The 20,474-nt window shown below is 38.9% G+C and overlaps 1 pseudogene; it reads right to left on the reverse strand.

The window, feature by feature from the left end:
- Positions 1 to 485: 485 nt before the first annotated feature.
- LOC114689071 lies at positions 486 to 17,004 on the reverse strand (annotated as a pseudogene).
- Positions 17,005 to 20,474: the final 3,470 nt, after the last annotated feature.

Here is a 20,474-nt window from a genome sequence, read left to right on the forward strand (position 1 = left end):
TGAAAGAGTCCCAATTCCAGTAGACAGAGAATTTAGGGTTAAAATTATTTTAGACATTGAGTCTTTCTGGCCACGCATTACTAAGATCCCTTTTCATCACATGATAGCTCTAAACAAATACTTGAAATGCTCAGAAGATTCCACCTTTAGCCTCCTAAGACATAATTTAAGGTGAGACTTGAATAGGAACACATATCTTCACATTAGTTGAAACAGGAGGAACATTTTCCATTTAAATCCTGGGAAACCTTAGATAACGTGCCTTAGGCTCAGTCGTCTTCAGTCTTCTGTAAAGCTATTTGGTACAAGTAAGTCAAATCTGCTTAGGCAGTTTGAGGAGAACGTTTTCCCATCCGAAGCATAGGAAGTCATTTCAGGACTATGGGGATGGAGGAGGAGCGCTGTGCTTCTTGTTGTGTTACCTTTATTATGTTCCTAAGGTCACTGACAGCGGACTAAAACAGCCTGCAACAAGTACATTGTCTTCACCAGCCACTTTTGCTGCCTTTCTTCTTCTTCTGTTGCTGTTTCTTTTTGTTTCCTGGGGCCCCTGTGGGTTTCTGGTGTCTTGGGGGTTATGATGTTACTTGTAGAGGAACATAGCATTGCCGCACTGCCAGGTCATGGGGAGGTGGGTGGGATGCTAACGGTTTTACTGGCATCCAGTTCAGAGGAGGCTCCTGCAGCCACTCCTTGTGTTCCTTTTCCAATCTGGTCCTTCTTTCTTCCTCGCTAGTAAGAACGTTCTCGCATGGGTAGCCATCTTTCTGGATCAGGGGTAACTTTTGTGTCATAATTCTTAGGCAGTTTTCCTTTCTTTTTTTCTTCCTCTTTTTCAAATCTCCCTGTCCTTGTTCCTTTGGCTGATTATCTCCAGTAACTTTTCCGCCCTTCTTCTGAATGTATGTAGCACCAGGAGAATTCTCAAGAGCCTCGACATCCACTTTTAGAGACATGCTGTCCAATGAGGACAAGTGTTTGCTAAGAGCCTTTGCTTTCTCAGGATCCACAGGCGAGTAAGCAGAAATAAGCTGTGCTAGTGTGTGAATATCTTTTGAATTTTGCTTCCACAGCTGCTCTAGTTCACTAACTGCCTCCTTCTTTCATCCATATTTGAGCTTGAAGTTTGCAGCTTCTCTTATCATGGACAAATGAGCAGGGGATTTGGGCTGATGGCTTTGATACCACTGGATAGCCTGTGTGAAGACTTCAATGGCACTATCAATATCTTCCTCGTGACTGTACATGGTTACTAATGCAGATACCATGCCTGGCTTATGCTTTAACTCCTTTATGCTTCTCAATATTAGACAGGCTTTGGAAATGTTCCCTTGGGAAATTTTCAGCTGCGCTATGGTAAGCTTGATTTCGGCTGCATTTTCTGGATGTTGATCAGAAAATTCCTGAAGCAGCTCTATGGCTTTTGTATGTTGCTTTTCACGGCAGGGCTGGGCAGTTTGGATTAACACAGGCAAGAGACGCTCAGGACTCTGGGACTGCAAGCTGGCAGATATTTTTCGGGATTGTTCTGCCTGGTTTGTATACATAGCCAGGAAAGCTTTGTTAAACTCTATGGCTTGCAGTTGTCTCTTTGAAAGCTTGAACTCGACTCCTTCTGCCTTGGTTAATTTCACTTTCTTCTTGGAGTCAAAGGCATTTTGATCCTTATTAATGGTAACGATGTTATTTGTGATTACAAGTAGTGCCACATCTGTTGGCTTCAGTTTGATGATCTGATTGTAAAGCTGCCGGGCCTCCTCTGTCCGACCCTGAAGCTGCAGGATATACGCCATTTGACCATGAATGATGGCCAGTTCTGCCTGTGGATCTTCCTCAGCCCTGTCAGAATCTTCTGAAAATGAACGTTGACAAAGATCTTCAGCCTTTTGTGGGGTTTTCATGGCCTGGCTCAGCTGGCCTTGCCCTATCAGCACCCAGGCAGCATTGTAACAGAGCTCATGCGTGCCTTCCTGGAGACCCAAATTCTCCGGGATCACTTTTTCCCAATTGTTCTGAGCTGTGACAACTGCAGAAAGGTTGGTTTTTCTCTCTTCGTCATAATCGTCCTGGGAGTTCCGGACAAGGTCGCTATACACGGCCAAGCACTTGTCATAGTGCTCCAAGCTGTATAGCACTTGTCCATAAAGCTCCTTTAGTTTGTCTGTCTGCTGGTTGGCACTTTCTATTGTCTTCAAGGCATTTTCAATTCTGTTCAGCCTGTGCTGGCAAAATGCCTTTTCAAAGGAGAGAGAGTTATTGGCTAATACTTTGGTGTGAGTATTGATGACATTCAGGGCTTCTTTGAAACTTCCATTCGGGATAAGGTAAACAACTTTACAGTGCAGGGTGATTACATCATCCTTGTTAATCTGCAATATCTTGTTGACAGTCTTGAGGGCACATGTGAAGTCGCTGTTCTGGCCTTAACAGTTCACCTCACTCCACAGCGCAGGCACCGACACCCCGCAGCTGCCCCGCTCGCCATCTTGGAGGAGACAAGGGGGTGGGAGAAGAGGGGCGACCTCTGCCCTGGAAGAGCCTTAGCTCCTTTCTTGAATAATACTCTTTAACTCTGCTGTGGATATCTGTATGCTATGAATGTGTTGCTCTAATTGGTTAGTAAATAAAGTGCTGATTGGCTAGTAGCCAGGCAGGAAGTATTGTTGGGACAAAAAGAGAGGAGAGTTCTGGGAACAGGAGGGCTGAGTCAGGAGACACTGGCAGCAGGTGCCATGGGAAACAACATGTGAAGGCAGAACTGGGAAAAGGTACCAAGCCACGTGGCTAAACACAAATAAAAATTATGGGTTAATTTAATTGTAAGAGTTAGTCAGTAATGATCTTGAACAAATGGCCATACAGTTCTCAAATAATATAAGCCTCTCTGTGTTTACTTGGACCCTAGTGGCTCTGGGACTGGCAGGTGAGAGAGATTTGTCCTTACCACCAGAAGGCTGGGGCACAGGAAAACTCTAGCTACATCTCTCTTTCTGTTGTTACCTCTAAGACTACCTTAATTCCCTCTTAGTTTTGCCCCATCTTGGTCTTTTTTGTCTCGTTCTTATCCATCTAGTTTTTCTCCATCTAGCTCATCCTCATCTTCCATCTTGTCCTTCTAGTTTTATAATGTAGTTCTCCTCCAATCTAATTCTCTTCCAATCTTGTTCCTCTCTATCTGTTTGTTCCCCTCCAGTTCTTGCCCATCCAGTTCTTCCATTCTCTGGTTTCTTTTCTGTCTTTGCTCTGAAAATAAAGCTGCCTTTTATCCCTTTGGCCCTTATCCCTCCAAGCTATCTCTGCTACTGCCATTTCTGGCAGGGCTGGGCAAGTGTGCTCAGTCACTAGGCAACTTGGCTAGGCATCTTCCATCACAGCTAGATGAACGTGTAAGTAGGAACCCTTCAGTTCTGAGTTAATTGTTAAGGGTGGAGTTAAGCCTAGAAATACAACTTTGGAAAGGAGAAAGCTAAGCTTAATTAGCATATCCACCAGGCCTTCTCAAACAGATAGTCTGCATGCTTAAGTCTGTTCTTAGAGAATCTGTGAAGTATCTCAGATAAGGTATTTTTGTCCATTCAGGGGTGGTCCTGGCTGGATGCTGCTAAGGACGTTAATTACAGAAAGGCCTGAGATTAGGGATCTTGGTTGTGTTACTGCACAGAAGTTTATCCGAATATTCCATTAGTAGAAGGGAAGTTGTGACCAATGAATGTCAGAATGGCTACAATAACACATGAGAAATTCATGGCAGGAAACAGCTAATTATCAAAGGCCAGTATCACCAAGACTCCTTGAACCTTGGCTTGACCTCTGGAATACCATTGGCTTCATCCAGGTATTAGCTTGTCATAATCAGCTGAAATAGTACTTCATATTATTGTGACTTGCAGCAAGTCTTGCTCTTCCTGGTACATGGAGCAATTCATGTTGTGTGCTGATTTTGCACGCTGCTGCTTTCCAGATAGTATTCATCATGTTGAAGAATTTTCACAGTGAATACTTAGGATCTCAATTACAAGTACAACATCATTAGAACATAGACATAATTTGACTCCCATTCCTTTCTACTGACTTGAAACTCTAGAAGTATCCAAAGAGTCCTGATCTTATTCCAGGGAAATTATTATCTTCCATCCTTTGTTGTTTCAAAGGAAAGGCTGTCAGTTTTTCTCCTTTGATTTAATTCTTGCCATTTTTGATATTATCTTCCATCCTGTTGCATTATTTTCCTTTTATACTGAGTGTTTTGGGGATACTGAAGATTTCCAGAAGGATTTTCTTCATCTAGTGTGATGATTATGTAATTTCTGACCTTATCTATTAAAGCAATTTATTATACTCACTGATTTAAGCATGGTACACCTTTTTTGCTACCCAAGTGTGTTAGTTGGGGTTTCTATTGATAGGAACAGATGCCATTAACATAGCAACTCTTAAAAATGAAAACATTTAATTGGGACTAGCTAACAATTTCAGAGGTTTAGTTCATTATTATCATGACAGGACATGGTAGTATGCAGGAGAAATGGTGCTGGAGAAGGAACTGAGAGATGAAGAGTTTCAAGTTTGCCTAGCTGGGTTTTGGTCTTGCTTTGGTACAGTATTTCTTCAGTATCCCCCTTTCCTCCATGTTTGCAATGCTTATATATATCCTGAGTCATTATAAGATGGAAGAGTATGACCTGATTTTTATTTTATTTTATTTTATATAAAATTACAGTTAAGAGATTGCATTAGTCTCTGAAAAGACTTTGAACTTTGGATTTTAAAACATTGTTGAAACTATGATGGGGACTTTTGAAGTTGCACTAAGTGCATATTGCATTATATTATGGTTACAAGCCTTTGTGGGACCATGGAGAGGAATTTGGACATTTGAATAGGAATGATTCCCCCTCAGTGGACTCGTGTGTTTGAATGCTTGGCCATAAGGAGTGGCACTATTGGAAGGTATGGTCTTTTTGGAGAAGTGGGGGGGGCATGTGTCACTATGGAGGAAGGCTTTGAAGTCTCATAAACACTCAAGTCATGCACAGTGACTCCCTCCTCCTACCCCCTGATTGGCAAATATCTGGACAGAATAAGGTTAGGTGGAAAACCCAAACTAAGGACTGAAAAGAACAGTGATGTCTGGGGAGAAACTAGCCAGCCACCGAGGAGCAAGAGATGCTAGAGGACAAGCACAAGCCATGTGGTAAAACATAGATTAATAGAAATGGGCTAATTTAAATGCAAGAGCTAGTAACAAGCCTCTGAGTGGTTATTTGGTATAAGGCAGTTGGGACAGGAAAACTCTGCCTACATGAAACTGTTTATCAGCTCTAGGAATTGTTCCATGAAATCTTCTGAATAGCTTAAGTATTTAATCAGATTACCTGCAAAGATGAATATTCTGACTTTCTCTTATTTAGTTGTATTTGTCCTTTACTTGCCTTGTTTATCTACCAGAAATTCCAAACCTTGGTTATTGGCATGGTGAAAAGTTTTCTGATTACAATTGCCTTGGTCATGATGTCTTTAGGAATATTTTTCTCCATTAGCATGATGTTTGGCTATAGGTTTGTCATACTTAGCCTTTATTATATTGAGATATGTTCCAATCTTAATCCATAATCCCTCCAGGGCTTTAAATATAAATGGGTGCTGGATTTCCATACCTATTGACACAATCATGAAATTTATAATCATGAGATCATTGTGTGGTGAATTATATTTATTGATTGATGCATGTTAAAGCATTCCTGCATGTTCAGATTAAAATTGACTTGACAAGGATGAGTTACATTTTTGATGTGTTATTGAAATATGTTAAAAGGTGTTTTACTGTATTATTTGTCTATGTTCACCAGAAAAATAAATCCACAATTTTCTTTTCACAGTGCATCTTTCTTGTTTTGAATCTTAATAAAGGCCTCAAGTGGAGGGATTGGGACATGAACACACCTGCAAAACCTTCAACCTATAGTTGGATCTGCATCCAGAATTTCTGGCACCAGAGCCTAACAGAATCGTCATCAGGAGACAAGAGAGACTTCATTCAGCAAGTGATGGGAGCATATGCAGAATCCCAAAGTAGAACATTAGGCAGAACTTCAGGAGTCCTATGGAAGAGGGGGAAGAAGGATGGGAGAAATCAAGGAATCTGGGACACCAAGGAAACATGGCTCACTGAATCAATTGACCTGAACTCACATAGGCTCACAGAAATCAGGGAACCTGTATGAGTCTGACCTAGATCTCCACAAATATGTTATGGCTGAGTTGCTTGGTGTTCTTATGGGATTCCTAACAGTAGTTGCAGGGACTGTCACTGATTCTTTTTCCTACTTGTGGGACTGTTTTTCTCCTACTGGATTGCCTCATTTGGAGTTGATGTGATGGTACATGCCTGATCTTATTATAACATGTATAACCATGTTTGGTTGATGTCCCTGGGAAACCTGCTCTTTTCTGAGAAGGGGAGCAGATCTGGGAAAGAGGGGCATTAGAGTGGAGAGACAGAGGGAGTGGACAGATCAAAAATTGTAGTCAGATGTAATATATGAGAGAAGAATAAGAAAGTCTCACATATAGATAAAGGTAATATATAAACAGCTACAGCTTTGTGAGTTTTCTGTGAAGCAATGGCCAGGTCTGCTACTATGAAGTCAAGAGGAGGAGACACTGTAGATAAGCAAAACCATTGCACTGATTCTTACTAGGACCAAATATCCCATATTTTAACAAAGGCAAGAACATAAACAAAAAGCATTTTAAACAAAGGGTTACCTTCATATGCATCTGCAATCAAAACAAAAAGTTGGATTTTTAGAGATGGGATATTTTAAGTAGAACTTTTTCTGTTTTTTTTAATCAAGAATTTTTCTACATCTGCTTCCATGATACAATACCTTGAACAAGATTAAAAATATACATACAGTGTTTTCTAACAAAATCAATCTCAAATTTGTATCAGTATACATAATTTGTATACAATATACAAAAGTCCAATGCAATGTAAAATATTTAAAACTAGTAGTTGCTTTCTGAAAGTAGATTCAATAATCTTCCTGTTTATCTTATCATATCTATATAAATCAATCTCAATTTTGTAGCAATATACATAATTTATATATAATATACAAAAATCCAATCCAATGGAAAATATTTAAAACTAGTTGTTGCCTTTTAAAAGTAGATTCAACAATCTAGCTTTTTTTTGGTTTTTCGAGACAGGGTTTCTCTGTGTAGCTTTGCGCCTTTCCTGGGACTCAGTTGGTAGCCCAGGCTGGCCTCGAACTCACCGAGATCCGCCTGGCTCTGCCTCCCAAGTGCTGGGATTAAAGGTGTGCACCACCACCGCCAGGCTTATAATCTAGCTTTTTATCTATAACATATCTATATGCTCCTTTTTCTTTTAGAGTAGATTCAATAATCTATCCTTTATTCTATCATTTCTGTATCTTTTTTTCAGAGTAGATTCAATAATGTACCTCTTATCTATATCCTCCTTTTTCATTTTTTAAAACAAGAACTTTAAATCTGATCTCCTTTGTTTAGCCTTTTTTCTGACCACCAATAATAGCAACTTGTAACCAAACACCCTAAACAATGACAATTATCCAAAACCCATTGAAAGGACAAAAACCAGCCACTCCACCTCTTGGGAATGTGGGCATCATGTTCTTAAATTACTTCCTGCTAGTTGGGGGTTTAGGCATCTTTAGGGGATCCTGAAAAGAAAAAAAATTGGGTTAATTGTCAAGTCCTGGGAGAGGTAGCTCTATTATTTGTTGTCCAGTCTCTACGTAATAAAAAAGTGTAGGACTTTTCTCAAGTCCTTGCTCAAGTAATCTGTGAGGCTTGATCATCACAACTAGCCATCTTGAAATTGTCCTGGGCAGTTTGTAGTGTAAAGCTGATCTTTGGGTGATGTTTGTCAGCTTAGTGGTATTATTACTGTCCATGTGGAATTATAGTTGTGGGACCCCATCATCTTTCTGGAGACTTCAAATTTGCTGTTAGGTGTGGTCATGATTCTCTACAAAAAGCTGATAGAGACTCCAACACAAAACTTGTATAGGCAGCTAAATAAAGCTTTTTTTAAAAAAATTAGTTAGTACTCTATAGGACCATTAAGTTAATCATCATGATGAAAGTTAAAAATACATATATATGTTATACATTTTGATATATAATTTATACCTTAAGAAAAGTTTTAAAGAAACAAAATAGAACCAAATAATTATGAGATTAGTGGCAATAGAATAGTCCCTTAATTTTGGTTTTCTTCTATCCCATATCAGATGGCTCTTCTCTCATAACAGAGAGATTTTATATTTTCATTTTCACAAATATGCTTGGGTTTAGAGAAGGAGAGAGCCATTCTCCAACTCCAAAGCCAGCTTTAATTTTTAATTGAACTGGGACTAGATAAAGACCATTTGTGTTATGTGCCTGTAGAGAAGAGCAGAAACCAACATTTAGGAAGACTTATAAAATTTTATTCGGTTCGATATGTAATATTCCAGTAGGTCAATTTACTAATTTTGTGCCATTTATTTTGGATGATTGGTCCTTTTCTTCAGATATCTCATTTGTCCAGTGTTCTTCTAATTCCTTAGCCTTCATTCTTCTGAAAGACAAAGCAAAAACCCTTCCCCAACCCTAACTTTGGGGAAGTTCCCTTTTGGCAAGTTATATCTGATTAAATGAAAATCATTTGTTAGTGGTATAAGTTAATTTAAAATTGATTGTCATGCTGGTTAATGAGCTATCACCTCTTCTAATCAAGAGGTATCTCTTGTTCAAATCAAACCTTTATCAATATTGATGGTATCTGTAGCATTCTTTTCCTGTAGAAACAAAAAGAAAAGCTTATATCTAACATAATACATATCCTAGTTTCTGTTCTGAGGTCAGTACATCTTTAAAGTATATAGGCTGATTTAATTCTATAGATTTTTTTCTATTATCCAATGTCTCTCTGCAACTGTTATTCCTTTCTCATTAGCATTTAGAAAATTCAAAGTTAATGAAACATTATGTAATCCATCCCTGGGGGTTTTTGTTACCACATTCTGTTTATTTAGCATATCCTTTAGAGTTCAATTTGATCTTTCAATGACTGCTTGGCCTGTAGGATTATGGCGTATACCTGTAATATTCTTTATATTGTAAGGAGCAAAAAACAGTTTTATTTTACCAGAGACATATGCTGGAGCATTGTCAGTTTTAATTTGTGCAGGTTTACCCATGATATCCATAAATTCTAGCAAATGTGTAATTATAAAATCAGCTTTTTTGAACTCAGAGCAGTGGTCCATTGAAATCCTGAATAAGTATCAATGGTTAGGTGTACATATTGCAATATTCCAAATTCTGCAAAGTAAAACCCATCCATCTGCCCGATTTCATTCCTCTGAGTACCTTTTGGGTTACATCCTGCTAGTAGTAGAATCTGATTATATAAAGAACAAGTAGGACATTACCTTATAATTTCTGTGGCTTGTTACCAGGTTATAAAAATAATCTCTTTTAAACCCTTACTATTGATATGATGTTTTTATGAAATTCTGAGACCTCTAGCACATTTTCTATCGATAGTTTATCAATTTTGTCATTGCTTTATAATAGATGACCTGGCAGAGCCATATGGGACTAGATGTGAGTTATATATAAAGGATGCTTCCTATTTCTGATTAACTTGTAACTGAATAAGTAACAATGTTAATTCTGACACATCAGGGATAAAATCTGCAGTCTCAATATGTAAGACCACTCTTTCAGCATTCTGAGAGTCAGTAACTATTTTGAGAGTTTCCAAAATATCTATTAATGCCATCAGAATAGCATACAATTCTGATTTTTTAACCAAATTATAAAAACTTTGAAGTACTTTACTTAATTTTCTAATTTGTAACCTGCCGTTCTTGTTTGTATGCATCTGTATAAAATGTATGGGTTCCACATATGGGTTTTTCTTGAATAATACGAGGCAGAATCCAATCATCTCTCTTTGTAAGTTGAATTCTATCACTTTTGGGATATTTGCTGTTAATCTCTCAAAAAAATTACTGCAAGGTCTTTGCCATAGTTCACTTTCTGCCCATAATTTGTCAATGTCATCCTTAGTTAAAGGTACTACAATTTCTGCTGGGTCTATTCCTGCTAATTTTATAAAGTCTCAATTTTTCTTTTAAAATCAAGTCAGAGATCTTTTCCATATAAGTTTTTAACTCTTTACTCTGTGTATTTAGAAATATCCATTCCAACATAGTATCTTCCTCCTGTATTAAAATTCCTGTAGGAGAACGCTTATAAAGTGGATTAACCAAAATGCTATCAAGTTTTGAATCCACATGATCCACATGTCCTTCCTGTAATTTCTTTTCCACCAAGGACAGTTGTCTCTTAGCTTTAGCTGATGCTATGAAATGTCATTCTGTATGCTGTGAATGTGTGTTGCTCTGATTGGTTGATAAATAAAATGTGGAATGGCCAGTAGCCAGACAGGAAGTATAGGCAAGATAAGCAGACAAGGAGAATTCTAGGGAGACGAAGGCTGAGTCAGGAATTGCCAGCTGTAGCTGGAGTTTTCCTGTGTCCACCCAACTCCTGCAACTGCTCAGACCCAAGTAAACATACAGAGACTTATGTTACTTATAAACTGTATAGCTGTAGCAGGCTTCTTGTTATCTAGTTCTTATATCTTAAATTAACCCATGTCTATAAATCTATACCTTGCCACATGGCTCATGGCTTACAAGTATCTTTATATCTTACTTCTCATGGCAGCAGTGGCTGTCAGCCTCTCCTGACTCAGCCTTCCACTTTCCAGAATTTTCCGTTTATCTCATGTATACTATACTTCCTGCCTGGCTACTAGCCAATCAGTGTTTTATTTATTAACCAATCAGAACAACACATTCACAGCATACAGAGCAAAAGATATCCACAGCAGCCAGACAGACACAGAGGCAGCAAGAAAACAAGGCAGAACTGAGAAAATGTATCAAGTGACATGACTGAAATATATAAGAATTATGGGTTAAGTTAAACATAGGAACTAGTCAGTAATAAGCCTGAGCTAATGATCAAGCAGTTATAATTAATATAAGCCTCTGTGTGTTTACTTGGGGGATGCAAGTGGGAGAGATTTGTCCTGACAACCAGCCAGCTGAGACACGGGAAAATTTCCAGCTACAATTGGTGCCTCACTTTTGGGCATTGATTCACATAGATCTAAGAAAGCTTGAAGATTCTGAATGCTCAGAAATGGAGTCATACTTGGTTTCCTACTCTCATAGTCTCATGCCAGCAGCAGTGCAGACTCATCTCCCAACAGCTGCTTGCAAGATGGAGCTGGCTGCCATTCACCATGAGCTAAGTAGCATGGCTGTGGATTCCTGCCACAGAACACAGAGGCATGTACATACTGCACAGTGTGATGCATGGTGGATTTAGCCTTTACTAATACAGGCAAAACAAAGAGGTTTCTTGTGTTTGTGTCTTTCAAAGATCAGCAGTTGTTGTGCTCAGTCTTGTACAATCTGGATGGTCGATGACTGTTTTTTTATAATAATACCTCCTAATATATCTCTCAGAAACATGTGTTAGTTTGTGGTTTGTTTATGAGGTCAGAGGAATGGTAATCTGTGTATTCCATTGTTTAATAGTTCATGGTCCCATAAATTCATAGCTATATTAGCCACATATGGCTTTAATTTTCCTCTCTGTGCTTCTGGCTCCATACATTCAACCCATCTTGTGCTCTGTTTCACTTGAGATAATGTTCCAACCCCTCACAGCTGAACATTTACTTCCTGAAGAGGTAATGCCAAAATTTGTTGTAATTATTGAAATGTCGGCACCTGTGTCTACAAGACCTTCCATGAGAATGTCATTTATTTGTATTTTTAATTTTGGTCTTTGTTCATTAGTAGAATTTTGTCAAAAATTCTCTTTATGATTTCTCATGAATTTCCTGTTCTTTTTGATATTGTTTTTCTATCACCCTGAGAAGTATGGGTTTTTACAATAGGCATTTGGTTAATTAGTTGTTCCAAGAAGGGGTTTCTTCTATGATGGCAGGAAAGATGAACTGAATCTGTAGTGGTGAATGTGTGAGACCCCTCAGGGAGTTTCCAGATAGCAGAGGCAAAGTATTACCTTGTCTGTTCCTTGTTGATCTACATTCATTACTCCAATGTTTACTTTTTCCACACCTTCTGCATAATCCAGAAGGGAGGGTTATTTTGTTGCTATTGTTCCTTGAATAAACATTGTCTCTAGGAATGCCCTGTTTACAATTCCTTTTCAGGTTACCTTGTTTATCACAATTAAAACATCTGATATTATTTTTCTTCAAAGCATTTGAAATCACTTCTCCTATGCACATATAGTCATGGTCATGAGACTCAATATTAATTGTGTCCCTGACCCAATCCTACAAGGAGGCTGATCATGCCTTTAATGGCCTGATTACCCTCTTTCATACTGCATTTATGTTCTCAAAATCCAAAGATTCAATTATTACCTGTCTAGCTTCTGAATTTGGTACTCTGCTATTTACTGCTGAAGAGAGCCTCTGTAAGAAAACCATGAAAGATTCTTGGTGGTCCTGTATAACTTTTGTAAATAATTTAATTTTCTTCCCTTCTTCCTTAATTCTGACCCACACATTCATGACTGCCATGCAGTATAGAATAAGGGTTTGGTTATTATATAAAAATTCTCTTTGTATATCAGCATAATTACCTTCTTCAAGAGGTTGATCCTGGGAAATTTCCATACCTCCAGGCCTACATCATTGTTCTATAGTTTTAGCCTCCTCTTTCTACCATGTTCTCCACTATAACTGTGGTCTGGCCTCTAGGATGACTATAACTAATTCTTTCCAGTTTTGAGGGATAATTCTATTACAAGTTGACCACAAATTTAACATCTGCTTTACAAATGGAGAATGCATGTCATAGGACTGTAGCTTCTTTAAATCTCCTTAAATCTATCATTTCCACTGGTGTCCAGTTAACTCATACACACCCTTGTACATTTAGGAATTCCTGTCAGGTTAGTGGATAGATTAAGTTTAGTTGTTTGAAAATAGGCTATTTCTCTGTAACTGTATAATGCAATCATGTGATAGGTTCACTTTTAAATTCTTTTGTCTGGCTTTGAATTTCTCTATAATTCATTTGAACAGGTTTTTTAAAACTCACTCCTGAGATAGGTTCACCTTTAAATTCTTCTATCTGGGTCTGAATTTCTTTATAATTCATTTGAACAGGTTTTATAAAGCTTTTATTTTGGCACTCAAATTAGCCAACATTTTTAATGTTATAATAAAAATGAGCAAACAAATAATTTTTATAATTATTTTTACATTTATATATCATCAACATTAATTGTTCTCTCTTTTAATTTTTCCTTTTTCAGACTGCCTAATGTGTTTTCAAACAGAGACTAAATTCCTACCATTGTACAAATGTTCCCCAATTTTTAATGTGGGAGAAATATTCTCTTTTAACTAATGTTTCCCTTTAAGATATCTTAATTGACTTACCAAGTCTTTCACCTGCATAGAACAGTAGAAGTCTGATGAAATTTCAAGGCAGCTACTTAGTGTGGTGCCTGTCCAAGATCAAAATTCAGACAGAGCCTACCACTAACCAGCAGAAGAGAAAGCCAAAGAGACTCCTCTGGCCCATGTGGGATGAAGATCCAGCTGCATGCAGCTCCAGCTTGAGCAGTGCAGCATGGGCCTGAGCCAGAGGGCCTGTGAGGCCACAGCAACTTTTTATTGAATTCTTGTCACAATTGTTTTAGCACCCGTTGTAGATGAATTTCTAAATGGTCTTATTAATAAAAACTTTGACCCAAAAATTGGGGTTAAAGCCTGAGAGAGGTCAGAGTAATAGGAAAAACCACAGCTAACCTCACCTCACCAACTCTGCAACTTCCAAAGCAAGCTACTTTCTGTCTACCGATACCTATATGCCTTTCTGTTCTGTTCTCTCATTTGCTTTCTCAGCCCAGATATATCACTTCCTGTCTGTCTGTACAGACCTCCAGACCTCTATGGTTAGTGCTGTGATTAAAGGCATATATCACCATGCCGGGCTCTGTTCCCACTGTGTCCTTGTATTTACAGAGAACCTGACAGAGCCCTGCCTCCCAAGTGATTGGATTGAAGGCATGTTCTACCATTGCCTAACTTCTATATAGTGACTGGCTTTTTCCTATGATCTCCACATGTTTTATTTGGGGACACTGTATATTGGGGGATACAATACATCACCACAGTGGATCCAATGTTCAAGGAATAAAGTGTATCATGACAATATGTTGATTCAGTGATTCATAGTGGATAAAGGAATATTGCAGAAAGTCAAAGTTCAGATTCAATCAGGAAACTTGATTTCTTCATTGACATAAAGTTAATCATTTAGAAATCAATTCAAAAAACCATTATTTTCATCAGAAAAAGACAGAAAGTAGAGTTATCCATGGACATAATATATTCATTCAGACATACATTTGTAAAATAAAGAATATTCAGTGACTCATGGAACCCTGGAAACAGCAAAACAATTGATAGTCTCTTGGGGTGATATTGTGTTCCCCAAAATATTGTGCACCCTAATAAACTTATCTGGGGTCAGAGAACAGAACAGCCACTAGATATAGAGGCTAGAAAATGGTGACACACATGCCTTTAATCCTAGCATTACAGAGGCACAGGTCTCTGTGAGTTCAAAGCCACACTGGAAACAGCAAGGTTTGGTAACAAGAGACTTTAATCCCAGAAAGTGGCAGAAAGAATAAAGGTACATAAGGTATGAAAACCAGGAACTAGAGCCTGGTTAAGCTTTTAGGCTTTTGAGCAGCAGTTTAGCAGAGATTCATTTGGATGAGGACACAGAGGCTTCCAGTCGGAGGAAACAGCATCAACTGAGGAATTAGTGAGGTGAGGTGGCTGTGGCTTGTTCTGCTTCTCTGATCTTCCAGTGTTCACCCCAATACCTGGCTCCAGGTTTGTTTTTATTAATAAGAACTTTTAAGATTCGTGCTACAGTCTCTAGTCTACAGAGCATCATACCTGGTATTGTGACTTGGTCAGGCCTGTCATAGACCTTTTTTTGATCCTTTTCCCTTTCATCTACTGTTGCTTCATCTAGTTTCACATGTTTGTATCATCATAAATGGCTTTCTCAAAAGAAGTTTCTTGGTTCACATTAGTGAACATTTCCAACAAGAGAATTTTATGCCTTGGGACAGTTCTCTATGATCTTGAATGAAGTCACACTGCCTGTGGCTAGAGAAGATCATAAAACATATTTTTCATCTGTCTTGTTATTGTTAATGTGGGGCCTGAGATTGAAAGCCTGAGGGAGGAAATTATTGGATAATTCCACAGGGGAGTGAAGAGAGTGTTGTCAGGAAGAACTTGGGATGATTCAAGGGATAGCTCCAGTCACCAATAAAATTCTAAACAAAAATACACACACATATGAGCTGTGCACATCCACACTGGATGCTTGGAGTTCATGCTATGATGCTCATGTGTGGCCAGATACGTTGTTAATATGCTGTTCTCTTGGATTTTTATCTTTTGCTTTCTGCAGATTCCTGTCCTTGTGTGCACCTACTACAGCAGGGAGTGCTTAGTCAGAATGAATTACTGTTTAACTGGTGAAGGAAATGTTGTGATTACTGTTTTTTTTTTTCCTGCATATGCAATCTATCCACTGAACAAACAATTGATTGGCAGATGAGTAAATTTAACAGAGATTTTATGGTTGAGTATGTCTTTTTTTTTCATTTATTCATTATCTAAATTTGTCATTCATATGCCTTGGGGGAAGTATGGATTCCAACATCATTTTTCCTCTCTTCCATTTCTAGATCTCTTCTGTGGTGCTGTCTTCTTGGTGACTCATCTTGTACTTTCAAGGGGGAAATGGGAATTTGGGTTTTATTCATTTCCTTTTCCACAGTAGACAAGGGGCAATATTCCCCATATTCTCAGCCAAGCCTCTAACTCCTCAGGAATTTTATGTTTTCAATATTAGCTCTACTATAAATGGATTAGATAATAAAAGTATGATAGAGTATTTGGTGGGACTCTAGAAGTAAGGCTGTGCTCCTGTGAGAAGAAATGAATGCCAGTGAAGTTAGTGATCAGCGATTTTGCTGTGTGTGAGTGATGAGAGTTACCTGTTTTTGCTGCTCAAGATTTGGGAGTAGGGATGTTAGAAATAGACATGCAGACCATCTTTCTGCTTTAGAAATGCCTTCATCTGTCTCAGATTCTTTTATCTGACCTCTCATATTTGTATTATTTGATAACTTAGATACTTACCTGTTTGCTCCATGAAAATACAGTGTATACTTCTTCATTGTTATGAATGTATTTCTGTGTGCCCCTTAATTGTGACGAGACCTCTAATTACTGCTTTCAGTTATTCTCAAAGATACAAGATTAAGACATAGTGTCAGACAAGTCTAATTGAATATCTTAGGTCCTGCTAGAGAGAAACAATCATGTGTGTTAGGGTTTAAAAGAAGTCAGGTGTGTTTTATCCCAGACTGACATGTTCATTCACAGCTATAGGTAACCAAACAATAAGTGTCTGAAAATGAGAAGGGCAGCTTGCTCTCAAGTCTGAACTCAACAAAGGCAACATGAAAATACATATTCATCTCTCCGTGTCTTTCTTGGGGTCCCGCCCTCCAGGCAGCCTTACTGGTGATGTGAGCAGCAGTCCAGTCATCCCCGTTCCACATCCAGCATCCTCCCATGAGTGAGCACATACCACACTTGTCTCTCTGAGTCTGGGCTACCCCACCCAGGATGACTTCCTCCAGATCCATCCATTCGCCCGCAAACCGTACGATGCCACCATTCCTCTCCGCTGAGTAGCATTCCACCGTGTACATGCACCACAATCCATCCATCCATTCTTCAGTTGAAGGGCATCCAGGCTGCCTCCAGGTCTCGGCCACCACAAACAATGCTGACATGAACACAGCCGAGCAAGCGCTCCCGTGGCATGACTGAGCATCTCCTGGGCATATGCCCAGGAGTGGTATAGCTGGATCCTGGGGGAGATTGATTCCCAATTCTCTAAGAAAGCACCATATTGACACGGAGAGATGGACGAGATCTGCATGGACATCCTGGTCATGAGTGGGAACAATGAAGGGCGACAGTCGAGAGAAAGAGAGTGGGAGATCCTAGCTGGATCAAGAAAAGAGAGGGAGAACAAGGAATAGGAGACCATGGTAAATGAAGACCACATGAGAAGGGGAGGAAGCAGAGAGCTAGGGAGGCCCACGGAGATCCACAAAGATACCCCCGCAAAAGACTGCTGGCAATGGTCGAGAGACGGCAGGAACTGACCTACTCTGGTGATGGGATGGCCAGACACCCTGATAGTTGTGCCATAAACCCCATCCAAGGACTGAGGAATCTGGATGCAGACGTCCACGGCTGGGCCCCTGGTGGACCACTGGGAGTCTAATTAGTGAGAAAGAAGAGGGTTTATATGAGCGAGAATTGTTGAAGCCAAGGTTGGATAAAGCACAAGGACAAATAACCAAATGAATGGAAGCACAGGATCTATGAACCAAAGGCTGAGGGGCCCCCAATTGGATCAGGCCCCTGAATGGGTGAGACAGTCATTTGGCTTGATCTGTTTGAGAGGCAGCTGTGCGATGGTGCCGGGTCCTGGGCTCGTTGCATGAGTTGGCTGTTTGAATCCTGGGACTTAGGCAGGGACACTTGGCTCGGTCTGGGAGGGGGGAATGGACCTGCCTGGACTGAGTCTACCAGGTCGATCCCGGTCCTCGGGGGAGACCTTGATCTGGAGGAGGTGGGAATGGGGGGTGGGCTGGGGGGAGGGGGAGGGGGACGAGAGGGGGAGAACAGGGGAATATGTGGCTATTATGTTGAACTGAATGGTGTTGTAAAATAAAAAAAATACATATTCAAGAGTTATGTTGGAGGCAATGGGTAGAAAGTCACCTAAAATAAACATAAGACTGAGGATGGATAATTATCAGTGTGGCAATACTGTTTCTGCTGAGCTGTGGCTGTGGAGAAAGTAATCAGTTCAGCGGTGGAAGAGGAAAAATGTTCAAGCATGGAATGTCACTTTACATGAAGTATATTGTAATAGGTTAATTCTTAAATTGATACCATAAAGGCAGCAGGGGGAATTTAAAAATTGGCATCTAGATAAAATATTCTGTGGAAGAGTCTACTGGCTCCAGGGATCATTGCTTAGTTCAAGTAAGGTTAAGAAGCTCTATGGTCTACCAGACATTTGACCTTGTATGCTGGAAGGAGATGTGTCTGTTTTACAGCAGATAATGTCCCTATTCTTCCCTGTTTCCCCCTTCTCCTCTGCTCTTCAATCTCAGCAGCTCAGCTCCACTGTGTATAGCCTAAGTCCCTCTTCAGCTTATACAGCAGCCCCCCATGCCTGCAAAGGTACTGTAATAATGTGAGTTCTTTGTGGCTGGGTTATCTCATATGTAAATGAATAGAGTGTTGTGTACGTTTGATTTAATATGATGTAAAAAAATAAAACTAAAATGAACTTGCAATTATAAAAGCTACGAAAATGAATATGTTTGATTAAGACAACACATTTTCAAATTATGCTTTTCATAGAAAGTGAGGCACAGGCAACTATATACACTGCAAAGATCACAACTTCTTTCGCTTTTGATAAACTTTTTACACAGGTGTGGGAAAGTATGTATGTAATTAGAAAAGTGTATTGTTCTGTCCTTCTCCAGTTAAATTTCCTCATGTTCTGATGGTAGCACTATATTTATCTACATTGCCATAACTACAAAAGATCATGAGTTGTGGGGAGCTAGCATTATTTTCTATTTTACTAGTCTTTGTGTGGACTAATTATCTAACTGGATTTTACTTTCTTGTTGAAAGATCATAAATAAATATTTGATAGGTACAGAATAATGTCTAATAGGTACAAAACATATATACCATCTGATTAAAGCAAATTAATCTACATAAGCACATGTTGATGCACATTATAGAATCTTTAATGCATGATGGTTAATTTCCCTGCAAATTAATAATTACAGACAGTTTCTCTTCCTGTGTATGAGTTTGCTTTTCTTTAACACTAACTTAGAAATACAGCTGACTTAGTATGTCCAAGCTGCATTGCATACGTTATGTGTGCATTTGTGTATTAATAACTTGAAACAATTCATGTATTAGATGAATATAAAAAGTCAGATTTTAAGATTTTTTTCTAGTTTACTGTGGATATTCACCATTTTTCAGTCTTTTTCTAATTGAAGGACATAAATATCTGGTTACAGATTATTTGAAAATATTTTAGAATTTAAGGTTTATTTTAAATATTTACAATATTTCATTCTGAAGGTGTAAAAAACAAGAACTTTTAATTGTACAAATTCTATTTATCTTTTCTAAATAAGGAATTTTTAATTCATTTTACATACCAACCACAGATTTCTCTCTTTTCCATCCTCCTGCCCCTTCAGCCTTCCACCTCCCTACCTATGCCCTATTCCATCCTCCAACAAGGTAAGGCCTCCAATAGAGAATCAGCAGAGCCTGGTACATTCTAAGACCCTCCCCCTGCATCAAGACTGTGCAATGTGTCCCACCATAGGTAGTATGCTCCCAAACTCCAGCTCATGCACTGTGGATGGATCCTGAACCTACTGACAAGGGGCACCTTAAGCAGATCAAGCTACACAACTGTTTAGCTTATGCAGAGAGCCTAGTCCAGTCTGATGGAGGCTTCACAGTTGTTGGTCTAAAGTTCATGAGTCCCCCCAGCTTTGTTTGTTTGTCCCTGTAGATTTCCCTATCATGATCTTGATGCTCCTTGTTCATAGAATCTCTCTTCTCTCTTCTAATGGACTTCTAAAGCTCAACCTGGTGCTTGGCTCTGTATCTCTGTATCTGCTTCCATCAGTTACTGGATGAAGTCTCTTTGATGACAGTTAGGGTATTCACCAATTTGTTTATCTTTTATTCTTGTTCATCTTTGGTCATGAATCCCTAATCCAAAATAACAGGGGAAAAGCATGTTAACTGTATTACAACATTTTCCTTCCATAATAATTCATGCTCTCAACGATTGGGTTTTCTCTGAAAATAAAAAGATTATGTAAATATCAAGTTGTACACTGAGTTACCTTTATACAGAAGAATGAATATTTATTGAATCTCTTTTGTTATAGAATGCAAGTGATGTGAGGCTGGAAACACTTAGCAATCTACACAGGATGTTGATCCTTTCCTACTTTTCCTACTGACCATCCTATGAATTCTGACACCATTGTCACACTTCTTAAAATATTAATATTTATCATTTTTTGAAACTATATTTTTTAGTAATGGCACAACTTTTCTGTTTAATCTCAGTTATTTGCACTGGTTTCTTTAAGCTTTGAATTGCCATAGTTCTCAGGAATCT

This window comes from Peromyscus leucopus, unplaced genomic scaffold (genome assembly GCF_004664715.2).
Source record: "Peromyscus leucopus breed LL Stock unplaced genomic scaffold, UCI_PerLeu_2.1 scaffold_1487, whole genome shotgun sequence".
Taxonomy (NCBI): Eukaryota; Metazoa; Chordata; class Mammalia; order Rodentia; family Cricetidae; genus Peromyscus; species Peromyscus leucopus.